Raw genomic sequence first — 22,713 nt, forward strand, 5'->3', positions numbered from 1 at the left:
AGACATTTAACTGACTGAGCAACTCGGGTATCCCTCTTTCTTTTTTCTTTCTCTTTGCATTACTTTATTTATTTATTTATTTGAGAGAGAGAGAGAACACATGAGTTGGGGATGAGGGGCAGAGGGAGAGGGAGAGAGAGAGAATCCCAAGTGGACACCAAGCTCAGTCTGGAGTCCAACACGGGGCTCAATCTCATGACCCCGAGATCATGACCCTCGGCCGAAATCAAGAGTCAGATGTTCAACTGACTTAGCCACCCCCTCCCCAGGGGCCCTTCTTTCTATATTTTGGATATCAATCCTTTATAATACAGATGATTTAAAAATTTTCTCCCATTGGGTAGGTTGCCTTTTCATTTTGGTCATGGTTTCCTTTGCTGTGCAGAAGCTTTTCAGTTTGATGTCGTCCCACTTGTTGATTTTTACTTTTCTTGCCTTTACTTTTCGTGTGACATCCAAAAAATCATTGCCATGTCTGATGTCATGGAACTGTGTGTGTTTTCTTCTGATAGTTTTGTGGTTTCAGATCTTACATTCAAGCCTTTAATCCAATTGAGCAAATGCCTTTGATGCAAGATAGTGGTCCAGTTTCAATCTTTTGTATATGACTGTCTAGTTTTCCCTACACCATTTATTGGAGAGACTGCCCTTTCTCCACTGTATATTCTTGGCTCCTTTCTTCTCAATTAATTGCCCCTGTATCTGTGGATTTATTTCTGGGCTCTCTACTCTGCTTCAGTGATCCACTCAAGAATTGGAGGGATGGGATGGGGACTGAGGGCCTGATGACCTTAGAGTGTGTGGATCCCAAAAGGGGAGAAAAGTGAACACTCCGAAGGATGGGGGAGAAAGTCTGAGGGAGGGCACTTCTCTAGGCATCAGAGCTATTCCCATACAGTTTTCCTTCTTTATCCATTAAGCTCTCTTAGAGTATATGTGCTATTTCATTTCATTTATTTTTTTTAAAGATTTTTAAATTTATTTATTGAATGAGAGAGAGAAAGCACACGAGAGGGAGAAGAGTCAGAGGGAGAAGCAGACTCCCCGCCGAGCAGGGAGCCCGATGCGGGACTCGATCCCGGGACTCCAGGATCACGACCTGAGCCGAAGGCAGTCGCTTAACCGACTGAGCCACCCAGGTGCCCCTATTTCATTTATTTTTAAGATTTTATTTATTTAGGGCGCCTGGGTGGCTAAGTCATTAAGCGTCTGCCTTCGGCTCAGGTTCTGATCCCAGGGTTCTGGGATCGAGCCCTGCATCAGGCTCCCTGCTCAGCAGCAAGCCTGCTTCTCCCTCTCCACTGCCCCTGCTTGTGTTCCCTCTCTCGCTGTGTCTCTCCCTGTCTCTGTCAAATAAATAAAGAAAAATCTCAAAGAAAAAGATTTTATTTATTTATTTGAGAGAGAGACAGAGATTGGGCGACAGAGATAGTGAGAGAGAGCACAAGTGGCGAGGAGAGGGAGAAGCAGGCTCCCCGATGAACAGGGGGCCCAATGTGGGGCTCGACTCCAGGACCTGGGATCATGACCTGAGCCAAAGGCAGACACGTAGCTGACTGAGCCACCCAGGCGCCCCTGTGTGCTATTTCAAACACTTCTGCAAACTTGCCCATTGAGGACATAGGTCTCCCACCATCAGGGGCTTTAATGTGAAACTACTCAGAGTCACAAACTGTGTGTGAACTCGATGTGCTCAAAGCAGCGCCGTGGTACAGATTTTGACCCTCGAGAGCATGCAGCGCCCTCCTGTTACAACCACCCGACAAGTGCCGACAATACTGGAGCAGTGGATCCAAGGGAGCTAAAGCGCCATCAGGCCCGGGTCCCTGTGTTTCGTTTGAAAGTGACAGCACTTCTTGCAGCTGTAATAGGCGCTGTTGATGAAATACATTGTTGTGAGTGATGAGGCGCAAGAGCCAGAACACGGCAGGCTGCACATTTCCAGGTGGCCCCAGGAGAGATGCCCCACGGGGTGGTTGCTCCACGCACACCCTCTCCCCTCCATGGTCTCTCTTGAGCCAGGCCCTTCCTGGGTCTTCAGGTTCATCACGTGCCTTCACCCCTGCCCACGTGGACCCGGGAGGGCAGCCCCTGCACGGAAGGTCCCTCAGGCCACCGGCAGGGGCGAGGCCGGGGCTTCGTGGACCCAAGCTGCAAAGACTCCTACAGAAAGGGAAGGTCCGCTCAATAAGCCCAGGCCTGGTGAGCCCAGCGTGGCTACCACGTCCCAGGGCTGCGTGGGGGTCAAAACCTGTGGTAAGAAATCCCGTCTGTTAATGTGAACCCCAACGGTACCCTTGAGCTCAGAAAGAGGACAGGCCCCAGAGCACCAGCTGGCTCTCTTGGGTGAGGATGGCTGATATTCCAAGAAGCATTTGCTCTGGTCCCTTTCCTGTGACTTTGCAGCTCTGCCCGCTCGGAGGGGTTCCCTCCATGCCTATCCTGGAGCCCATGAGTGGGAGGAATGTCACCAAGACACATGTTTTGGGCCCTTTGCAAAGTGTCTTCTTTGCCCTCACCGTTTGTTAACGCCATGAGGGACTCTCCTCCTCTCTCCTCTGCACTGCCTGCTAGAAGCTTCCCCTTTAGGGTGCTAATTCCATTTAGTATCTTCAGAAAAGGCAAAGGTTTTCTTAAACACAAGGGAACTCCCATGGCCACACAGAGCACCTGACTCAGGAGCTTCCCAACCTGCTCATCTAAGGTGTCTCCCTCCACACCATCCCCTGTCCTCATTCTTCCTTTTTTGATTTCCAGTATTTTAAATTTTATTATTAATTAAAACACATTCTTTTTAGTAGGCTTCATGCCCAGCATGCAGTCCAACACGGGGCTAGAACACAATCTCTGAGATAAATACCTGAGCTGAGATCAAGAGTTGGACGCTTAACCAACTGAGCCACCCAAGAACTTCTATTTTTATTTTTTAAAGTAAGCTTGAGATAACCACCTAGAGACAAGAGTCTCCTACTCTGTGGACTGAGTCAACCAGGCACCCCCTTTTTTCTTTTTATTTTTTTTATCTTTAAGATTTTATTTATTTATTTATTTGACAGAGAGAGACAATGAGACAGGGAACACATGGAGGGGGAGTGGGAGAGGGAGAAGCAGGCCTCACGCTGAACAGGGAGCCCGATGCGGGGCTCGATCCCAGGACTCTGGGATCATGACCTGAGCCGAAGGCAGACACATAACAACTGAGCCACCCAGGCGCCCCACTTTCTTTTTATTTTTTAATGTCACGTCTTAGGTTCCTCAGCTCTCTTGAATCCCTTCATCTGTCCCCCTTCCACACTGCTACCTCCTCTACCCCTGTTTCCATCCCTGCCCGGACCTTCTCCTGATATCTCCCGATAATCACTGGAGCTTTGAGCCACTTCCCCACTGTGGGCTCTTGAGGGGCTCAGAGACCCCACAAGCAACCATCTGGGGTGAAACGGCCCGACTGAGAAGAGGAATTGAAACTCACCCACTAACACTTTGTATTTGTCACACCCAGAACTTCCTCTTTGAAGGCAAGAAGGTTTCAAAGGCCCCAGACTCTTCACCCCAATTTTCTCTCTTAAAGAAATGTGTTCAAAAGTATAGTAGGTTGAAAACAATCACATTACATTTACTACCATTAGCCATACACCAGCGTATGGGACAGCAGGGGTATGCAAATTCTCATTGCCATACAACGCATCTCTAGCACCTGTTCATTTTGTGACTGAACATCTGTACCCACAGCTCTGCGTTTCCTCTTCCCTGCCCCCACGGGATCCCATCGTTCTTTCTGTTTCTATAAATTTGACTACTTTAGATACCACGTGTAAGGAGAATCATAGGGTATTTGTCTTTCTGTGACTTGCTCATTTCATTTGGCAGAAGGGCCAGAATATCCTTCTTTTCTAAGATGGAAGAACATTCCGTTGTTATGTAGATGCCTCCGGTTCTTTCTCCATTCCTGTGTGTGGGGACATGTGGGTGCTTGACTCTGGAGAAGAACACTGCATCGAACGGGGATGTGCAAGTGTCCTTCGTCACGTTGCTTCCAATTCTTGGAAGTGATGTAACATCGGGAGTGAGACGGCTCCATCACGTGGTAAGTCTATTTCTTCCTTTGGAGAACACTCTGCACCGTGTTCCACGGCCGATGGGCCATTTTACATTTTCACCGACATGGGGCCAGGGTTCCAATGCCTCCAGATCCTCCCCAACACAAGTTGTTTTACGGTTTTTGGGTTTTGGGTTCTTTTGGTTATTGTTGATAGTGGCCATCCTAACGGGTGTGACATGATATGTCTTTGTTCTTTGATTTGCTTTCTGTAATGATTACTGGTGCTGAGCCTGTTCTCAGAAGCTTGGTGGCCGTTGCATATCTTTGGAGAAATGTCTCTTCAAGATTTTTGCCCATTGTTTACTTGGGTAGTTTGTTTTCCTTGTTGTTGTGAATTGTAGAGTTTCTTTACACCTTCTCGATTTGAATCCCTTACCAGACATAGGAACCGCAAGTCGTTTCCCCATTGTGTAGGTTCCCTTTTCCCCAAGTTGATTGTTTCTCCTGAGGGCCAACAGTCTGTAAGCTTGAACTGGCCCCGGTTTTCTCGTTGGTTTTGTTGCCTGTGTTTTTGGTGTCATGTCCCCGACATCATTGCCAAGTCCAATGTCATGAAGCTTTTCTCCGCTTTTCCTCTCTCAGCGTCACGGTCTTAGGTTCTCTGTTGAGACGCATTATCTATTTTCAGTTAATTTTTGTGTATGGTGGAAAGGAAGGGTCCGGATTCCTTCTTTGTATGTGGATATCCTGTCTTCCCAAGCCTTTTCATTGAAGAGACTGTCCCTTCTCATTCGAGTGGGATTGGCACCCTGGGGAAGATCATTTGGCCATGTGTGGAAGGCTCTGCAATTTAGGGGCTCTCTGTTCTGTTCATTTGGTCTACGTGTGTCTCTGTGTATGCCAGGACCTCACTCTTTTGTTTCCTGTAGCTCAGTAATACGTTTTGAAATCGGGAAGTACAAGCTGCCCACTTCTACTATTTCTAGATTGTTCTGGCTCCTTGGGGTCTGTTGAGATACCATATGAATTGAAGGATGAATTTTTTCGCCTTCCTGCCCACAATGCCATTAGGATTTTAATGTGGATTGCGTGTGTATATCACTTTGGGGGTATGGACTTTTTAAACAAGATTTTATTTATATGTGAGTGAGAGAGAGTACGAGTGGGGCAAGACGCAGAGGGAGAGGGAGAAGTAGACTCCACGCTGAACAGGGAGCCCGACACAGGCAGGCTCCACATTTCCTGGTCACCCCAAGGACCTCCGAGTTCCCCACTCACACCCTTTCCCTTCCACGGGTCTCTCCTGACCCGGGGGCGGGGGGGGGGCGTTCTCGTGAGCCTTAGGAGTCTCACCACTGCCCACACCGCAATGTGGGTCCCCTGGAACCTGAGTTTGGGGACCCTATTCCTTCCCCCAGCTCAGTCCTCATCCCAGCCGGCTCTACTCTGGCCAAATTTGGGATACATGCCCCACAACTGGTAAAGACGCCTTCGACCAGTTCATGGTTCGCACTTCTCTCACCTTGAACTTCTCCCGGGGAGAGGAGACATCTCTAAAACCCCTGGGATGCTGAGCCCCAGAATATAGGCTGAGAAACCACCCCACCCCCATCCACCACGCAGCAAATCTCAGCCAGGCTTCAGACCCCTCCCTCCCCTGCCCACCCTACGCCATGGCATGGAGCTCTCTTTCTCACCCACCCTGGTTTGTCCCTCGGATCCTGGCCACAGAGCCTGAGCCACACAGGAGAAAGAAGTCAGCCTAGGGCGGGGAAATAAGGCTGCAGACACTCTATTTGTTGGTAAGAAGTTTATTTGCTCCTTTGTGTCAAAAAAGAAAGAACTGAGGCTGCAAAGCGAAACAAAACTTCTTTTGAAATCTGGGAGACACAGATTCAAGAGGAACCGTAAATGTGCTCTGAGCGGGGGAGGAGATACAGTGGATGAAGGTAAACCCGCAGGCTTGTGGAAGTTCTTCTGAAAGAAAGATGATCGGTGGGGCGCCTGGGTAGATCAGTCGTTAAGCGTCTGCCTTCAGCTCAGGTCATGCTCCCAGGGTCCTGGGATCGAGCCCCGAATCGGGCTCCCTGCTCCGCGGGACGCCTGCTTCTCCCTCCCCTACTCCCCTGCTGGTGTTCCCTCTCTCGCTGTGTCTCTCTCTGTCAAATAAAGAAATCAATAAAATATTAAAAAAAAACAAAGATGATGGGTGCGGCATAAAAAAGTGGCTTTACTATATACATAGACGATAGTTGCGAGGTGGAGCTCAGCAAAATAAGCTTCCAGCTGAGAACCATGGCAGAATGTAGCGGTTTGTGGTAGGCACAGGCTGGGTCCAGACGTGGACGTGCATAGGACCAATTTCTACAGTGGCCTCTGGGCTCCACGTTAGGAGTGCTTAACATTAGTGATTCAGTTGCGGTGTTTCCATTCACAGTTGTGAGCCAGTCTTGTTTGCGAGTGTGGTACAAGGCGCCAGGCTCAGGGACAGAGCTGAGCACACACACAAGCCTCCCATGGCAGTAGATCAGCTAGTAAAGTAATTTGCTCTCCTCCTGGTGCTAAGTATCCCCCCAAGGAACCCCGATCGCTTAGGTGTTTAAGAGTAGCTAAAGCACAACCACCTCTGTGGGTTCAGCAAACCTCCTCCTGTGTCGAGAATAACATGGCATATTTAGGAAGACTTCTCGGACCTTCAGGTTGTGTATGAGGGAAGCAAGATTGCTCAGGACATAAATAAGGGTCTTCTTCAACAGACGCCAGCACATCTTTTTTAAACAATCCGTGAACTTCCATTGGTTCTCCAGTAATGTCTGGAATAACGGAGGAACATAAAATCTGATCCTATCCAGGACAAAGGTAGCTACCAGTTCCACCACTAACTCCACGATCCAACGTTTGATACCGAACATAATCGAATTGTGAGAGCCCAAAAGCGCGTACACTTACTTGTCCGCTCCGGTCGCAGAAAAGACGATCAAGCCCCGAGGTCCGGCCTTTTATAGTCTCTGCCGTGAGGCGTCATGCTGCGTCATCACGTTCTCCCACGCAGGGAGGGCTCCTGGCCAATCAGCTCGTCGGACGTGTCCCAGCAGCCCGCCGACGTTGCAGCGGGGTCGCAGAAGCGCAGTGTCACTGCTCACGACTCGAGGCTTGTGTCTCCTGCTGGCTCAGCGAGAGCCCCGAGTTTACCGTTTGGCTCTTGGTGCCGCGCGGATTCTGTAAATGTCAGCTCTGTGTGGACAGGAACCTTGCAGTTGTCCCACCCGCCAGTGGGGCTCCCTTTCCTCTAGGACCCGGGGATTGTGTATGGGAGGAGAGTAGTCACCGGGACAATTTGATCCTGAGGCTGAATTTTAGGTAGAGGTTGTTTTTTTAATGCATCTGTCGAAAAAAAGCACATGGCTTCCCTCCTTAAACCATTAATGCTGTGAATTGCTTTGATTTTCTACTGTTAAACTAACTATATTCCTGGAATAAACCCTACATTTCATGCACATTATCTTTTTCATTCACTGCAGCATTGTGTCTCCTATTCCTGTAGGATGTTTGTAATGCTGACTTTGGCCTATTCTTTTCATTTCTGTATTTTTTCTGGTTTGGGGGTCAAGGTATTTCTAGCCCCACAGTAAGAGCTGGGGATGTGTTCTCTCTTTCTCTTTTCTGTAGGAGTAGGGGTAAGATTAAAATGGACTCTGAATGTTTAAAAATCTCTCCTACCAATTGATCTAGGTTCCAAAATAGTAACTCAATTTGTTGGTTCATATGGCTACTCATTACTCTTTTGGTAGATTTGAGCCTATGTCTCTCAGTAATCAGAGAGCAAACTAATCAGGAAGGATATAGAATATTGGAGCAGTGCAAGAAGCTGGCCTCTCTCTCTATAAAATGTTGCAATACATTTTTTCAAGCACACATGGCAATTTTATGAATATTTGCCACATACTAGACCAAAGAGCAAATTTCAGTAAATATTCATAGATGGAATGCTCTGTGAACACTGTGCTATGAAGTGAAAATCACCATCTTCATGGAAACCATCTTTTAAAAAACTTGTGCTTGAACAAAGAACGATAATGGCAATTTCACATTATGTATAATTAACTGTAAAAATACTTTCTGTAGGGGCGCCTGGGTGGCTCAGTTGGTTAAGCGACTCTTGATCCCAGCTGAGGTCTTGATCTCTTGAGTTCAGCCCCTCATTGGGCTCCACACTGGCCATGGAGCCTATTTTAAACCAAACCAAACCAAAACAAAACAAAACTTTCTGTAGAACACACAGGATGCAACTGAGGCCAGCTTGTGGGCAAATTTAAAATGCTAAGATGCTTAACATAGAAAAGAATGAAAGAATGGTTATTTATGAGCTAATTATCCACTTGTGGAAGTAAGAAAAGGAACAAACTCAAAGGAGAAAGAACATAAGAGATGAGCAAGAAACACAAAAATCTAGAGGGGTGGCTCTTTCAAAATAAATTTCTGACCATGTGATTGGAAAAAATGAGACAAGGCACAAGAAGCAACGTTAGGAGTGGAAAAGGGAAAAAGGAGGATGGCCTTGAAGTAGATCATGAACATTCTGATTGCAAAATCTGAATAATTTGTTCAGTGATTACCTACAAAAATGGACCAGACTGATTCAGAAAGAAAGAAATGCATGAGTAGCTATGTGTGGTTAAAAAAGAACTATAACGGTAGAGGAATATCTTGTATAATGCAGCTGGGGGTGGGGTGGGTTGGGAGTGGGGCTGGCCAGGAACACACAGGGCTGTGGGGTGCTGATTCTCTTCTTCCTTAAGCTGAGTGAAGACACATAGTAAGGTGTTTGGTTTTTTTGTTTTTTGTTTTTTTATTTTTGCTCTCCATGCCACCACAGATGCCATAAGCAATTATTTTTAATATCTCCAGTATGCAATATGAAAACAAGAAAAAGTTTTAAAGTTTTTGCTGTCAATTTAAGAAGAAAAGGCTTCAGTATGGACTCATACAAATACAGAGCAAACCTTTATCATACGCCCAGGATAATCAACCGAGTCCTAGTAAATATGTACTTTACAACCAAAGCATATAACACATTTGAGAAAAATCCATAAGGAAATAGGAAAACAGGGCAAAGAAGGAGAAAACTGGTGGCCAGTGCACACACATCTGAGGAGAGCCAGTGGAGTGAGGTCGGGGAGCAATCGCCCGATGTACAAATGGAACCCATGACTGCTAGAAACATCGTGTACTAGTTCAGAAGGAAACTTCTCAACGTCTTCTGACCATCAGGGATTCAAGGAGATGTCTGATGAACTCCCATGGAAAGGCTGCCGGCAGAAGAAGAAAGACTTCCCAGAAATTAAAAAAACAAATAAACACACAAAAAATTGAGTGTAATTGCTGAATAACTGGAATGTCGCTGCTGAAAAATCTACCAGATGACCTGGAAGCTACAACTGAGGAAATCAACCATAAATCAGGGAGCAAAGATGGAATGTGTGAGAGAGAAGTGCTTGGGGAGTTGCGCACATTTGTTTAGTGCCTCTAATGGGTGCCAGGCACTACGTCAGTGACATATAGGAATTACTGTACTCTTCAGGCAGCTGTAGGAGGATGTGAATGTGTTCCTTTCCTAGTGTCCTCCCAGAGTCAAAGGATTTTTTTTTTTTTAGAATTAGGGTTGAATTTTATCAAATAATTTTACTAAATCTATTGAGATAAGTATTTTTCTCCTTTAGTCTGTTGTCATGGAGAGTTACTTTCTGATACTGAAACACACTTGCATTCCTTTTTTTTCTTTTCAGAGAGAGAGAGAGAGTGAGTGCAAGTGGGGCAGGAAGGGGCAGAGGGAAAGAGAGAGAATCTGAAGGAAGCTTCACACCCAGTTTGGAGCCCAAAGTGGGGCTCGATCTCACGACCCTGAGATCACGGTCTGAGCTGAAATCAAGCGTCGGATGCTTAACCAACTGAGATGCCCAGGTGCTCCCTCCCCCACTTATTTTTAAAAACACACTTGCAATCCTGATAGAAATCCTACTTGTTCATAACTTTTCTGTCTATTTGCTTTTTTGACATGATTAATTCTGCATTTGGTTTCCTAATGTTTCCTTTGATTTTGTATTTGTATTGGTAAGTGAAATTGGTCTGTAATGTTCTTGCCTGGTTTTCTAGTCTCATAAACTAGTTAGGAAGTGATCTCCTTTTACCACTTTTTATTCTCTGGAGGAGTTTGTTGAGAATTATCTTTAATTTGAAGATTTGTTAAAGTTCATCCATAAAGACAATGGGGGCCTGGTACTATTTTTTTGGTAGAGGGTAATTAGTGGCTCTCATTTTAATTTCTTTAATGGTTATTGCTCTGCTCATATTATCCATTTTTTTCTGAGGTCAGTTTTGGTGATTTACATTTATCTAGATAATTGTTCATTAATCCATAATTGAAAATATATTGGCCTAGCTTTTGTGGTAATCTCCAATAAAGTTTACAATCTCTCTTATATCTCCCTAGTAAGTCCTTAAAGATTTTTATCAATATATCAATTGATTTCTTTCTCTTTTTTTAAAGACTTATTTATATGAGAGAGAGACAGGGAGGGAGGGAGGGACAGAGGGAGAGAGAACCTCCAGCAGACTGCATGTTGAGCGGGGAGCCCAACACAGGGCTCGATCTCACAACCCTGAGATCACAACCTGAGGCAAAACCAAAAGTCGGGTGCTTTACCAACTGTATCATCCAGGTGCCCCTCAATTGATCCTTTCTCTGTTTCTCTCTCTCTGTCTCTGTGAACACCTTGGTTTAGTGGTGAATGGTGCAGGGTAGAGGGAAACTTACAGCAAAGATTCTCTCCTGGCCAGACTTTAGTCAGGTTCTCTGAGCCTTCTCCTTGACTAGGCCTGACCATATGCTTCAGGTCCAGTTTGAGAAGAAACCTACTAATTAGCTGAGCCAGAATCCCCCACCCTCGATATCTGACCAAATTCTTCACGTCCCAGCATCCCCTAGGTAGTATGTGATCTCTCCAGCCTGTCTTCAGTGAAAGCCCTTAGTGAGCTTAGCAAGAATTACTCTACCTCCTGGTAACTTTCCATCCACTGACTGCCCCACCCTGTCTCTTGGCTATAAATCCGCACTCTTCTTGTTGATTTGGAGTGGGGTCCAATCTGTGTCCCCCACTGCAAACGCACTGTAGTAGTCTGCCTCAATAAAGTGTGCCTGACCATCCTTAACGAGTGTCAGAATAATTTTTTCGGTAACATTGAAAATGAGTAATTATAATATGGTTGATGAGGATTAGAAGAAAGTGCATTAACAGGGGCTATGTGGTTATAAGGGAATCCCTGAGGGGCTTGTAAAGGTTCAAGAATTTGGAAAATATTAAGACAAGTGAGGAGATGGTATTTAGGATGAACCAAAAGACTGGGGAAATAACAGGTGGGGGAGACTGAAAGAAATTAGTCCATCTTTAGTGGCAGGGCTAGTAAGGACCCCACAGAACAAGTGTCCAGAGGGCTTAGCTGTCTAATAGGCATTTCAATATTTTATGTCCAAAAGGAAGCTCTTGAGTTATTTTTTCCCCCAGTGTTTTCCCCGAAAATACTAACTCCGTTTCCCAGATCACAAACTGGAACCACTATCCCTTTTGTGTTGAACAAGCCAGAAGCTTCAGAAAGAGCAGGGTGGGTTACATTCTGGATGTACTTTTCTTCCTTTTATTTTATTATATTTTATCTGATTTTATTTTATTTTATTTTATTTTATTTTATTTTTTAGTTTATTTTAGAGAGAGGGCTCACGCAAGCTAGTGAGGTGGGGTGTGAAGGGGCAGATGGAGAGGGAGAGAATCCAAAGCAGACTTCCCGCTGTGCGTGGAACCTGATGTGGGGCTGGATCCCATGACCGTGAGATCATGACCTGAACCTAAATCAAGAGTCAGATACTTAACTGACTGAGCCACCAGGTGTCCCACTTGATGTACTTTTCAAGTGTGTGCGGGGACACGTGGGGCTTGATGGATGCCTTTCCAACATTCTGTGGTCTGTAAACTTTGTCCTGGCAGTTCTGAGTGCTGGACTATCAGAAACCCATCAGTGGGGATACTTTCAAAGATAGCAGGGGCTGTAAGAAACTACAGGAGTAACGATAATTTTGATCAAAAATGAGAGTTCTGGGTGAAGAAGTACAGTGGATGTTCCTCATAGTCACCCATGGTGGGGGAAACAGGACAATTCATACACCCTTACACTGTTCAGATGAATTAGTTGAGAGGAAAATCCAAACCTTTAAACTTTGTTTCAGAAGCGACAAGTTGAGTGTCATCGTCGGAAAACAGGCAGCTGATGGTCCATTGCCAACGTGACCCTTTCGTCCAGATGATTCTTCGAGACTCTCTGGGTATGACCCAAGCCATATATCTGAAAGCACATCGTACATGTGGACTCACAGAGTCAGGTAGGTGCCCCGGAAGTCTGTTGTGTTGGAAATGTGAGCCCAGCAAGTTTTTCTGGTTTGCTGGTCACCAGGGACACCTGATGTCACCCCACACAGATGTCAGTGGTTCGCACTCTTGTTCCTGGTCCTGTGAGGACATGTGGTGTCTGAGGGGAGAAGGGGGGATGAGTCTTTCGACTGAAGGGGTGTTTGCTTCTGCCGGTACCTTGGTGATGGTGGATTTTGATTTGTATTTTCTTTTCTTCCTTTTCTTTCTTTCTTTCTTTCTTTCTTTCTTTCTTTCTTTCTTTCTTTCTTTCTTTCTTTCTTTCTTTCTTTCTTCTTTCTTCCTTTCTTTCTTTCTTCCTTCCTTCCTTCCTTCCTTCCTTCCTTCCTTCCTTCCTTCCTTCCTTTCCTTTCCTTTCCTTTCCTTTCCTTTCCTTCCTTCCTTCCTTCCTTCCTTCCTTCCTTCCTTCCTTCCTTCCTTCCTTCCTTCCTTTCTTTCTTTCTTTCTTTCTTTCTTTCTTTCTTTTCTTTCTTTCTTTTTTGTAGTCTCTTCAAGCTCCATGAGGAAAGGAAGAGAGGACAAAATGTGGTTTGGATCCCCTTCATTCTACTCGGCCCGTAAAGTACAGACATGGAGTCATTTCCCTTGAACACAGAACACAGGGAAGAAGAAAGGATGCGGGCGGTGAATAGGGACCCGGCCAGTGACGCTCTGAGTCTTCAGCTGCAGCATCCGGGCCATGCTGGCCACCGGCAGGCTGTGGGACCCAGAGATGCTGCTCGAGGAGGGACCTCGCTGCCGTCTGTGCTCTGTCAGCTGTCCCACCGCCACCCACATCCACCCCCACCGGGTCTGAGGACCTCCAGGCCCCGGTGGACACCGTGAGGATCGTGTCCTGCTGGATGGACGGCCCCACCTCTCCTCTCTGGCCTCTCGCACGAGCTGGGATCAAGCCGAACCCGTCCCAGCGCCCCCTCTCAGCGCCTTAACTGCACACATACTTCCAGCATTCACTTCCCGTCTCCACACAGGCTCAGCCTGCACACATCTCCTTCTCTTGAAGGTCTTTCCCGCCACGTGGGGGCCGCAGCAAGAATCATGAGAGTCACTCTTGAGTCTTTGGTCCCCCTGCCCCACGGGGAATCTGTCACCCACACCTCTCCAGGTCCCCCACCTGCCCCGCCATTTCTCCTATTTCTCTACCACTTTCTCCTCCACCGTGACCACGAGTCCAAACTGTCATTCCCTCCGTGGACCGGGCAGGGTCCAACCAGCCTTGCAGGGCGTGAGGTTCCTCCTGTTGCCGTAACAAATGACCACAACCGCGGTGGCTTCACACAACACAACGTGTTAATCCTAGAGTTTTGTAGGTCCGAAGCCTGACACAGAGCCACAGGGATCGCCCAAGGCCGTCTCCCCATTTAAAGGCCAGCCTGGTAACAACCTTAATTCCCCGTTGCCTTGTCCAGTCACGTATTCACAGGCGCTGGGGAGCAGGGTGTGGACATCCTTGGGGGTCACTTCTGCCTATGACAGCTTCCACCGTCTCCTCTCTCTGGGGTCTTCTCTGCGCGCAAGCAGAGCGATACCACTAGAATAACGCCATGTAAATAGATCATGTCGCTTCTAGAAAAGAGATCAAACAACGAATAAACAGTCTCTTCACACACGTCCGACTGCACTTCGAATGAGACACAGGGTCCCTCATGTGGCCTCCAAAGCCCTGCATGATGGGCCCCCAGGCTTCAGGCGCACTGGCCGCTCCAGGTTTGAGGGGAGGTGGGTGCGAGTAGAGAGGGTGGGTGTCCCTGTCCTTTCATTCCTGGGGGTAGATCCCCTTTCTTGTAATTGTGTGGTGGGGTCATGAACCTTCCGTGTGGCTCTTTTTTTTCTTTTTAAGGTTTATTTATTTATTTATTTATTTGAGAGAGCGAGATTGAGAGAGAGAGAGAGCACATGAGAGGGGGGAGGATCAGAGGCAGAAGCAGGCTTTCCGCTGAGCCAGGAGCCCGATGCGGGACTCGATCCCGGGACTCCAGGATCACCACCTGAGCGGAAAGCATCGCTTAACCAACTGAGCCACCCAGGCACCCCCCGTGTAGCTCTTTAGACACCGTGCCAGCGTGTGACACACGCTTGTCTGAAGTCCCCAGTGTGGGAGGATGGAGAATTGTAGCTTCGACTAGGATGCTTTTCTGCTATATTCTGAGGGGAGCTCAGAGCCACAAGTCATCTTTTTGTCTCTAGGATTCTGGGTACCTCTACATAACTGATTCCATAATTACTTGAGAACTTTGGTTTCCTTATTTTAATCGTGATATAATCGACCCACAACGTTATATTAGTTTCTGGTACAACGTAACTCTTCGACGTTTGTATATATTGAGAAGTGACCACAGCAAGCCTAGTTAACATCTGTTCCCACACACGTTACAAAATTTATTTTTCTTTTGATAAGAACTGTTAAGATCTACTCTCTTAGGAACTTTCAAATATGCAATACAGGGTTGTTAGCTCTAGTCCCCATGCTGTGTGTTCCATTCCCCAGGACTTATTTATATTATAACCGGACGTGCGTACCTGTTGAACACCTTCACCCTTTGTTAGGAGTCCCATCCCATTCTGCTTCTGGCAACAACCGGTCTCTTCTCTGTATCTGTGAACTTGGTTTTTTTAATTTTCTTCTTGTGATCCACATATAAGTGAGATCATATGGTATTTGTCTTTCTCTGACTTATTTCATTTAGCATATTGCTCTGAAGGTCTATCCATGGTGTCACAAGATTTCCTTCTTAAAAAAAAAATAGATTTTATTTATTTATTTATTTATTTATTTATTTATTTATTTATTTATCTATCTATCTAGAGAGAGCGTGTGAGCAAGGGGAGGAACACAGGGAGAGACAGAAAGAGAATTTCAAGCCCATTCTGAGCCGAGCACAGAGCCCGATGCGGGGCTCCATTTCAAGACCCCGAGATCACAACCTGAGCCAAAATCAAGAGTCGGGCGCCTAAACAACTGAGCCACCCAGGTGCCCCCAAATCTCCTTCTTTTTAAGAGCTCAATAAAATTCCAGGGCACCTGGGTGGCTCAGTCGGTTAAGCGGCTGCTTTGGGCTGGAGTCATGATCCCAGAGTCCTGGTATCGAGCCCCGCATCTGGCTCCCTGCTCATTGGGAAGTCTGTTTCTATCTCTGCCTGCCGCTCTCCCTGCTTGTACTCTCTCTCTCTCAAATCTTTTAAAAAAATAAAAAACATAGGTGAATAACATTCCATTTTACATACATACCACATTTTCTTTTTCCATTCATCCATGGAGGGACACTTAGTTTGCTTTGCTTTAGCTTTGTAGATTAGGATAAGGAGGACTGACTTGCAAATCTCCTGTAAACTACAATGTGGCAATGATCTGTCCTCCTGGTGGAATCTGTGGAATTATACAGATTATAGATTTTATATATATTTATATATATTTTATATTATATGTAATACAATTATATATATTTTGGGAAACATTCTCAGATTCTCGGTGTTCTTGAGAATGACATAGGGTGCTTTTTGAGACTGGAGATTCCTTTGGATGCCTGGGTGGCTCAGTCGTTAAGCGTCTGCCTTCGGCTCAGGTCATGATCCCAGGGTCCTGGGATCGAGTCCCACATCAGGCTCCCTGCTCAGCGGGGAGCCTGCTTCTCCCTCTCCCTCTGCCTGCCACTCCCCCTGCTTTTGCTCTCTCTCTCTGACAAATAAATAAAATCTTTTTAAAAAAGGAAAGAAAATGGAGATCCCTGGTGTGTATGTTCCTTCGGCCAAGTCTCAGATAAACACACTCCTTTTAGTGGGAGGAGCTGCAAGGGGTGGGCACAGGGTGTGGATGGGTCACTCTAGCACTGGGCAGGCAGGAAGATTAAGAAAAGGGATTCAATACAACACAAATTGTCGCTTACTTGATATGGAGTCCTAACTGCGAATCCTTGAATGTAAAGTAAGTATTTATTGAATGAATCTCAAATTCCTTCAACCTCAGATTTTGCATGTGCGCAGGGGCTTATCACACACACATACACACACACACACACACACACACACACCCCTATACCTCAGGGAACCTACAGGATCCTGGACAGCTCCAGACAGGCAGCAGCAGTGAGGGAGGGAGCACACGATGCCCGTGGGGCAGGTGTCCCTGAGGGGTGGGGGCCTGCAGGGAGAGGGGCAGGGACCGTGGAGCTGGGTGCTGACACCCTGGGAGGAACAGAGTACATCTCTGCAGCAGCTGTGCAGAGAGGCTCCCCTGGGCCGCGCTGCCAGTGTCTTGGCCCCAATACCAAACCTGCACTAGGGTGTGGAATTTGCAGTCTGTGCCCCAGATGGGTGGGACTGAGGTTGACGGCGACATCCAAGGAAAACTCGTCATTCCAAACTCAAAAGCCTGTGCCTAGAAAATAAGAAAATACCCGTGTATTCCCCTATGGATTTCCCAGGGCAACACTATCCAAGTTGAAATGAGCAGGCAGTTCCGTCATTTTCCTGGTTCCTCTCCCATGGGTGGACTTGGGGGCTCGCAGAGTAGCTGACAATTGTTCCTGCATCCTCTCCTTTGTGCGGCAGCGGCCCCCTCCCGGCAGATGATTGATACTCAGGACAGAGAGCCTGGTCCCGCGGCCTCCAGACTGGTGGGGACAGAGGGGCAATGACTGCTCTGAGGCCCCGGGAGGTCGGGACAGCTGGGCACAGCGAGCTGCCCAGGTGTGAAGGGGACAAAGAGCTAGCTGATGTAGGATTGGCTTGGTGAACAGGAATGAGGCACCTCAGCAAGCAGCGCTGGGCGGGGAGGGGGGGTGAGCAAATGTTTGCAGGGAAAAGGCTGAAGTCTCCAGAGGAAAACCTCTCAGTTAGTGAATCAGTGGCCGCTGCTGTGTCCCACGTGTGCGCCCGTCACCTAACCACTCCTCCCTCCAGAAATGAGGGTCTCTCCTCAGCCCCCCTGCCCGAACTCTCCTGTGCTCCCTCACTGTCCAAGTCTGAGAGGACTTCGGGGTCTCATTCCTGCACTGCAGTCAAGGGGTGGGGAGGTCGGGTTCCCCATGGACAGCCCAGCAGTGGTGTCCTGCAGAGCCAGGCCAGGCAAGACCTCAACTCTCCTAACGTCTTGGGGCCTAATCTGGAGTTGGGGGTAAAGCCTGAACACCACCTGCTCCCTCAGGCCCGGAGAGATCCTGTGCCATGTCAATGAATGACACCCCTCTACCAATTCTCCCAGGTAAGAAGGTTCTTGAAATACCCAGGAGGCCTAGTCTGGAATGTTCCACAGAAGCCCCACCAAGGCCCACATGCACAGATCCTAAGTGACAGGGCCTTTAGGGACACAGGCTCACAGTCATTTTCCCCAGGGCCCACTCATGGGTCTGGGGCATCTGGGCCCTGAGTGTCCAGCCTACATTGCCCACTGTCCCTGGCACCATCCCCTCTCCAATGCCTTGGACCTGGGGTTGGTTCCAGGTCCCCAGTCCATTCTGCTATGTCCTCCATTGTGAGGTTCTTCTCTGGGGACCCTGATTTCTTCCCCCCAGAGCTTCCTTCTGAGCAAATCTTAAGAGTATTTGAGGGTTGGGGGTTGTGGCAATGAAAACACTTGCATTGGTCTCAGGAGATGGGAAAGGGGGACAAGAAGGGTTCAGGGAGGAGCGTGAGTGCCCTCTAGTGGATTGTTCCTGCTGGTGGAGGAGCAAAGAGGGCCCTGAAGGGGAGACAGTAGGGCTCAGCCTGGACAAAGGGCACGGTCAGGTTCCAAAGGAGGCATATTTAAGGGAGATTAATGTATGGCTACCTTGGCTCACCAGCTGGAAGATTGGTTTTGCAAAAAGTGTAACCATACATCAGAAGGATACCCACTGGGTTATACTGCCAAGTCGGCTGAGGGAAAACGGTAGACATTAGGATACAAAAACATACATGAGCACAAATCTATCTGCAATGTCATTGGACAGTGTTCTCTGATGTTCTCACCATTTGAGAGGCATCTTAGCAATGATTGCAAAGTCATACAATCATTTGGAAGAAATAACAAGAAGAACATTAGGGGCACCTGGGTGCCTCCTGTGGGTGAGGGGCGGACTCTGGATTTTGACTCAGGTCATGATCTCAGGGGTGAGATTGAGCCCCCAGTGGCCTCCATGATGGGCATGGAGTTTGCTTAAGATTCTCTCTCTCCCTCCGCCTCTTCCCACTTCCCCTCACGTCCCAGGCTCACTCCCTCTCAAAAAAAAAGTACATTATATCACAGGAGTGTCTAGCTTCAGAATCATATACCTTGGCAGCATTCCTTATGTATGAATCTACACCCCACAGAATGGAGTTTAGTCGTGGACTGGCCAGTGTTGGTCTGGTTCCCAGCACCTGTGGGCTGACAGCACCCTGCCCTCCAACCCTGGGCCCGTCTCTGAACCACAGGAGCCTCTGATGCTCCGTCACTTAAGGGAGTGGCCTTTTCAGTGCCCTCACCAAGCACCCAGCCACCTCTGGATTCAGCGGGGTCGAGGGACGGGTTATCCCTGCGAGTGCGCGGGTCGCTGATTGGCAGGTGTGGGGCCCCCGGGGGCTCCCTTGTGGCTCAACCCGGGCCATCACCAGAGCCTCGATCCCCTGGACACAGGCCACGTCCACCGACATAGATTGAGAAGTTCAGGAAACCGAATCTCTTCCAGAAAGCACCGACCCACACTCAGCTCTTATGGGCAGCAGGCTGGAGCTCCAGGGCCCAGCCCGCACCGGTTCTGCCCAGACCCCGTGACCACCCGCCAAGATGCGGCAGGATGGGACACGCGAGTCCCAGCACGTGGGGGTCACCTCGGTGTGGAGGCGCTTCTCCAGGAGGCGGCCCCGATCCTATAACCGAGCCCTTCTGTCCCACACGAAGAAGGTTATATGAGGTTGGACGCACCCGAGAGGGCCCGGATCCCTGGGCCAGGGAGACTGTGCTGAGGCAATGGGAAGACAGAAGACAAGCTGTGTCAAGGTACCAGCCAGGAGAGCAGCACGCGGAACCGGGGTGCAGGCCATCTGCAACAAAGCCCCTGATGAGAAATGGGGCGGTGCTCTCCTTGTGCCCAGTGGGGACTCTGAACAGACACTGCTCCAGTGACAATGTCTCGGAGGATGAGACGGCAGCCAGGTCAGATATCCAGGCGTCCCTGTCTGCACCCAGCAAGAGAAGCTCAATAAACACATGTGGAATCCATAAGGACCACCACACCATAGAAGCATGTCACCCATGTGTAACACCGGCGGTCAAAGTCCGTTCCCTGCAGACCCAGGCCGCTGGCATCAGCATGGGAGGGGGCCAGCACGTGCCCGAGGCTGTCCCAGGGACGGGTCCTTCCCCCTTCTAGATTCAGGAGGGAGGACAGAGGCCTCCTGACAGTGAGCATCAGATACCCATTCATTCCCAGAATGACATCCCCCACTCCATCTCTACCTTGTGAGCCACTTCTCCTTTCCCTGGGGATCCTGGGTGGGCAGCCTGTGTCCTTCCTCTTCTCTCAGAGATCTGACCTGGCACAAAGTAGATCTTGACCCCAGGTGGAGTTACCATCAGGAGGTCAGAGCCCCACTCTGACCTTAAAGGAAGTCAGGAGGTAACTCCTCATCCCTAGGGTCTCTGGTCTGTGGGGACCTGGCTATGGTCCCCTGAAGACATCTTACCACCCCAGGAATCCTGGGGAATGAGGGGAACTTCCCGTGCAGGACGGGACAGGAGAACCCAGGATGTGAATTTGCTTCCATCTCAGAGGGGCTGAGGGTCCCATGGAGGCCAGACTCCCTGGTTGAGTCTCCAGGTGGAGCTGCTCCAGCTCCTGGGCCTGATGGGGAGGCCTAGAGCAAAGAGACGGACAGCTGTAACTTGAATGCAACAGGCCTCAGTGCTGTGATGGGGGAGCAGGGCATTCTGACGTGCCCTCCCCCAAAAGCCAAAAGAGACCCTTCCTTGGTCCTTCCTTTGGAAGTCTGGGAACAGAGAGCACCACCAGAGGCAACACATCCCCCTGGGTAGACCGTTCTGATGTTGGGTCAGGAATCTTCTGGGCAACAACTGTCCTCTCCTGGGCCTTACCCTGCACTGGGATGGAGTCAAGAAGCCTGGGACCCACAGAGACCAGGATCAGGGCTGACCAGCCCATCAGCCTGAAGTTCAGCCCATCTCTGCCCAGGGCTTAGGGCCCCTCTCTTCCTTTGGAGCCTGGTCGGCATCCCTGGTGCAGCCCCTGACATCACCTCCAGGGGGCGACATTGGGACGCACAGACAACACAGGAAATCCACACCTGAAGTCCGCTTTGGCTACGGAGGTGGATAAGGAGCCTGACTTCTATCCCCTGTTCCAACAGACACTTATGGGTTCCTACCATGTGCCTGTTCTGTCCTGTGTGCTCCTTCCTGAGGCCTCGAAGGACTCTGCTCTGTCAAGAGTCCCTGTGCAGCTCCCCACTCCCTACCTGGCACCACCCATGGGCAAAGGCAAGTGACCACAGGAAAGCCCCCAGGCAGAGGACAGAGGCTGCCCGGGATGGTCAGCAGCCTGAATGATATTCTGTTGTGCTTATCCATTAATTCGTTGATGGCATTTGGGTTGTTTCCACATTTTGGCTCTCTTCTACGAAGATGGGTGTACAAATATCTCTTTCAGTTCCTGCTTTCGTTTCTTTAGGGTTTATACTCAGAAGTGAAATTACCAGACCATATGGCATTTTTATGTACAATATTTGGAAAATCACAATACCGTTTTCCATAGTGTTTTCCACAGTACCGTTTTCCATTTTACCGTCCTGTCAAAAATGCACAAGGTTCCAAATTCTCCACATCCTCTCCAGCAGTTGTTGTTTTCTGGGCTTCTTTGATAATAGCCATTCTAATTGGTGTGAGGGAGTATCTCACTGTAGTTTTGATTTGCATCTCCCTGATGACTGGTGATGTTGAGCTACTTTTTATGTGGTTATTGGCCATTTGTATGTCTTCTTTGGCGAAATGTCTATTCAAGAGCTTTGCCCATTTTAAGAGCAGGTTTAAATTTGGTTTTGTTGTTGCTTAGTTGTAGGAGTTCTTTGTATATTCTGGTCATTAACCCCTTGTCTGATACATGATTTGCAAGTTATTTTCTCTCATTCTGTTACTAGTGGGAGGTTAGCGCTGTGGTGGTCTCGGTTCTTGGATTCCCCACGAAAGGTTTCCGTGAGGACCCATGCTCGAAAAAGACGGCCAGAAGGAAGGAAGTAGGCACAAAGCAGTTTCTCAAGGACAGGACCCTCGCAAGATGGGAGAGTGGACAGGCCCAGAAACGGCAAGTGCCCCAGGCTTAGGGGTGTCTCTTTATGTTTGTATAGGTTATGGATCACAGCTGGGGTTGTTTCCTGTCATCTCAGAGACCCCCCCTACCGGTTGGGAGGAGGAGTTGTCGGCCCTACAAGGTTCTTGCAGGAGCTGTCCTGGCTGTCTTCCCCCAGGGTGGAGGGCGGGGGTGGGGGTGGGGGAAGGTGTCCAGAGGGCAGTGTAAATATATGATAAAGAAGCTACAGGTTATTGTAGGACACAGGCTAGACAGGAGAGCGCATGCCCTGCACCTGTTGTTCTTGGCCCCGGAAGGTGGGGAAACCATGAAACCACTCTGTACACCATCCTTTCTCCAGCTCATATCTAGCTCACTGCCTGCCTGCTCTATCAAAGTCCACAGGTTGATCCTGCTTCTCCCCCTCCCACTCCCCCTGCTTGTGTTCCTTCTCTCACTGTGTCTCTCTCTGTCAAATAAATAAAGAAAAATCTTAAAAAAAAAAAAATCCATAGGTTGCCTTCCACTCTGTTAATTGTGTCCCTTGATAAATGGGCTTTTTTTTTTTATGTTGATGCAAGTCTGGTTTATCTATTTTTTTTTCTTTTTCTTTTTTCTTTTTGCCTGTGTTCTTAGTGTTCTATTCAAGACATCACTGCCAAATCCAATGTCATGAAGCCTTGCCCCTATACCTTCTTTTAAGAGTCTTATAGTTTTAGGTCTTACCTTTAGGATTTGGTCCATTTTGAGTTAATTTCTGTAGGTGGTGTAAGGCAGTGGTCCACCTTCATTTTTTTGCATCTGGATATCCAGTTTTCCAACACCATTTGTCGAAAAGATGGTCCTTTTTCCATTAAAAGGTCGTGGCACCCTTGTCTAAAATAATTTCATCAAATAATTGGGGCTTTTCATCTGGGCTCTCTATTGTATTCCATGGTAT

General features: G+C 48.2%; 2 long non-coding RNA genes across 8 annotated transcripts in view; one reads left to right on the forward strand and one right to left on the reverse strand.

The window, feature by feature from the left end:
* Positions 1–3,269: 3,269 nt before the first annotated feature.
* Positions 3,270–13,135, forward strand: LOC135362862 (uncharacterized). 2 transcript variants are annotated; one of them, XR_010408244.1, is made up of 4 exons: positions 3,270–4,084; positions 9,826–10,000; positions 12,318–12,470; positions 13,002–13,135. It is a non-coding gene; the product is annotated as an uncharacterized LOC135362862 (long non-coding RNA). The 2 variants fall into 2 exon arrangements; XR_010408243.1 differs by lacking the exon at positions 9,826–10,000 and having other exon boundaries at positions 3,282–4,084.
* LOC135362860 (uncharacterized) overlaps positions 5,835–22,713 on the reverse strand; it is a 66,292-nt gene continuing 49,413 nt past the window's right edge. For 2 of the 6 annotated variants that reach the window (XR_010408239.1, XR_010408238.1), the window contains exons 3-6: positions 16,787–16,891; positions 6,989–15,883; positions 6,664–6,852; positions 5,835–6,198 (exon numbers count right to left, since the gene is read on the reverse strand). This is a non-coding gene — a long non-coding RNA (uncharacterized LOC135362860). Of the gene's footprint in view, positions 6,199–6,660; positions 6,853–6,988; positions 15,884–16,786; positions 16,892–22,713 lie in introns of all 6 variants that reach the window. The other 4 variants (XR_010408237.1, XR_010408240.1, XR_010408241.1 and 1 more) reach the window with 4 other exon arrangements.

The sequence above is a fragment of the Mirounga angustirostris genome, unplaced genomic scaffold (assembly GCF_029215605.1).
Source record: "Mirounga angustirostris isolate CCGP_5_RB_7025 unplaced genomic scaffold, mMirAng1.0.hap1 SCAF_16, whole genome shotgun sequence".
Lineage (NCBI taxonomy): Eukaryota > Metazoa > Chordata > Mammalia > Carnivora > Phocidae > Mirounga > Mirounga angustirostris.